Genomic DNA, 2,375 nt, shown 5'->3' on the forward strand with positions numbered 1-2,375 from the left:
CCCAGGCAGGAGTGCAGTGGTGCGATCTCAGCTCTCTGCAACCTCTGCCTCCCAGGTTCAAGTAATTCTCCTGCCTCGGCCTCCTGAGTACCTGGGACTACAGGCATGTGCCACCACATCCAGCTAATCTTTTGTATTTTTAGTAGAGATGGGATTTCACCGTGTTAGCCAGGATGGTCTCAATCTCCTGATCTCCGCCTGCCTCGGCCTCCCAAAGTGCTGGGATTACAGGCATGAGCCACTGCGCCCGGCCGAATTTTTTCTATTTTTAGTGTAGACGGGGTTTCACCATGTTGGCCAGGCTAGCCTTGAACTCCTAACCTCAGTTGATCTGTCTGCCTTGGCCTCCCAAATTGCTGAATTACAGGCATGAGCCACTGGGACCAGCCTTACTCTACGGAAGTAAGATTTAGAACTCTCGTTTCTTACATGTTTCTTTTTTGTTTTTTGTTTTTACTTTGAGATGAAGTTTTGCTCTTGTCACCCAGGCTATATTATATATTATTTTTTCTTGGGTCTTTTCTCCTTTTCTCTAATCTTGGTGTTTTGTTTTGAGACAGTCTTACCCTGTCACCAGGCTGGAGTGCAGTGGCGCAATCTCAGCTCACTGCAATCTCCACCTCTCGAGTTCAAGCTATTCTCCTGCCTCAGCCTCCTGAGTAGCTAGGACTACAGGCACGCGCCACCATGCCCAGCTCATTTTTGTGTTTTTAGTAGAGATGGGGTTTCACAGTGTTGGCCAAGATAGTCTTGATCTCTTGACCTCGTGATCCGCCCACCTTGGCCTCCCAAAGTACTGGGATTACAGGCGTGAGCCGCTGCACCTGGCCAACACCCACCTAATTTTTGTCTTTTTTTTTTTTCTTTTGAGACGAGTCTCGCTCTATTGCCCAGGCTGGAGTGTAGTGGCTCACTGCAACCTCCGCCTCCCCAAATTCAAGCAGTTCTCCTGCCTCAGCCTCCCACGTAGCTGGGATTACAGGCACGCGCCACTATGCCTGGCTAATTTATTTATTTATTTTTTTATTTTTATTTTTTTTTAGTGGAGACGGGGTTTCACCATGTTGGTCAGAACTCCTGACCTCGTGATCCACCCGCCTTGGCCTCCCAAAGTGTTGGAATTACACGCATGAGCCACCGCGCCGGGCCTGCCTGGTTAATTCATTTATTTATTTATTTTTTGAGATGAAGTCTTGCTTTGTCGCCAGACTGGAGTGCAGTGGCATGATCTCGGCTCACTGCAATCTCTGCCTCCGGGTTCAAGTGATTCTTGTGCCTCAGTCTCCTGAGCAGCTGGGATTACAGGCACACACCATCACACCCAGCTAATTTTTGTATTTTTTTTGTTTTTGAGACGCAGTCTCGCTCTGTCGCCCAGGCTGGAGTGCAGTGGTGCGATCTCGGCCTCCCAGGTTCATGCCATTCTCCTGCCTCAGCCTCCTGAGTAGCTGGGACCACAGGTGCCCGCGACCACGCTCGGCTAATTTTTTTGTATTTTTAGTAGAGAGGGGGTTTCACCATGTTTGCCAGATGGTCTCGATCTCCCGACTTAGTGATCCACTCTCCTCGGCCTCCCAAAGTGCTGGGATTACAGGTGTGAGCCACCGCGTCTGGCCTAATTTTTTATTTTTAGTAGAGACAGGGGTTTCACCATGTTGGCCAGGATGATCTCGATCTCCTGACCTCTTGATCCTCCCGTCTCGGCCTCCCAAAGTGCTGGGATTACAGGCGTGAGCCACAGTGCCCGGCCTTGTTTTCTAAATATATAAAGTCAGAAATAAACCCAAATAACGAGCATATATATATATATATATTTGAGACGGACTCTCGCTCTGTCACCAGGCTGGAGTGCAATGGCACGATCTCGGCTCACTGTAACCTCCGCCCCCTGGGTTTAAGTGATTCTCCTGCCTCAGTCTTCCGAGCAGCTTCCACTACCAGCGCGCACCACCACGCCCGCTAACTTTTGTACTTTTAGTAGAGACGGGGTTTCCCCCTGTTGGCCAGGATGGTCTTGATTTCTAGACCTCGTGATCCGCCCGCCTCGGCCTCCTAAAGTGCTGGGATTACAGGCGTGAGCCACCGTGCCCGGCCCTAACGAGCATATATTAATGTTGTAATTATATGTGTGTGTGTATGTGTGCGTGGTTTTGTTTTCTATATAAAGTCAAAAGAGAGTGTATGTGTGTGTGTGGTTTTGTTTGTTTTCTAAATATATAAAGTCAGAAATAAAACCAGGTAACCCAGCCGCCTGGGAAAGGTGGTATCTGGCCCGCCCCATTCCAGCCTGAACTCCGCCCACCGCGATCCGGAAGCCCTGCGCTCAGCGGGTTGCTGGAAAAACTCGGAGCTGAACACCCGGCCGGACACTGGCC

At 49.9% G+C, this 2,375-nt stretch overlaps 1 protein-coding gene across 1 annotated transcript in view; it reads left to right on the forward strand.

The window, feature by feature from the left end:
* RCC1 (regulator of chromosome condensation 1) overlaps positions 1-2,375 on the forward strand; it is a 17,732-nt gene that overhangs the window by 7,435 nt on the left and 7,922 nt on the right. The window lies entirely within an intron of this gene.

This window comes from Mandrillus leucophaeus, unplaced genomic scaffold (assembly GCF_000951045.1).
Source record: "Mandrillus leucophaeus isolate KB7577 unplaced genomic scaffold, Mleu.le_1.0 Scaffold23, whole genome shotgun sequence".
NCBI lineage: Eukaryota > Metazoa > Chordata > Mammalia > Primates > Cercopithecidae > Mandrillus > Mandrillus leucophaeus.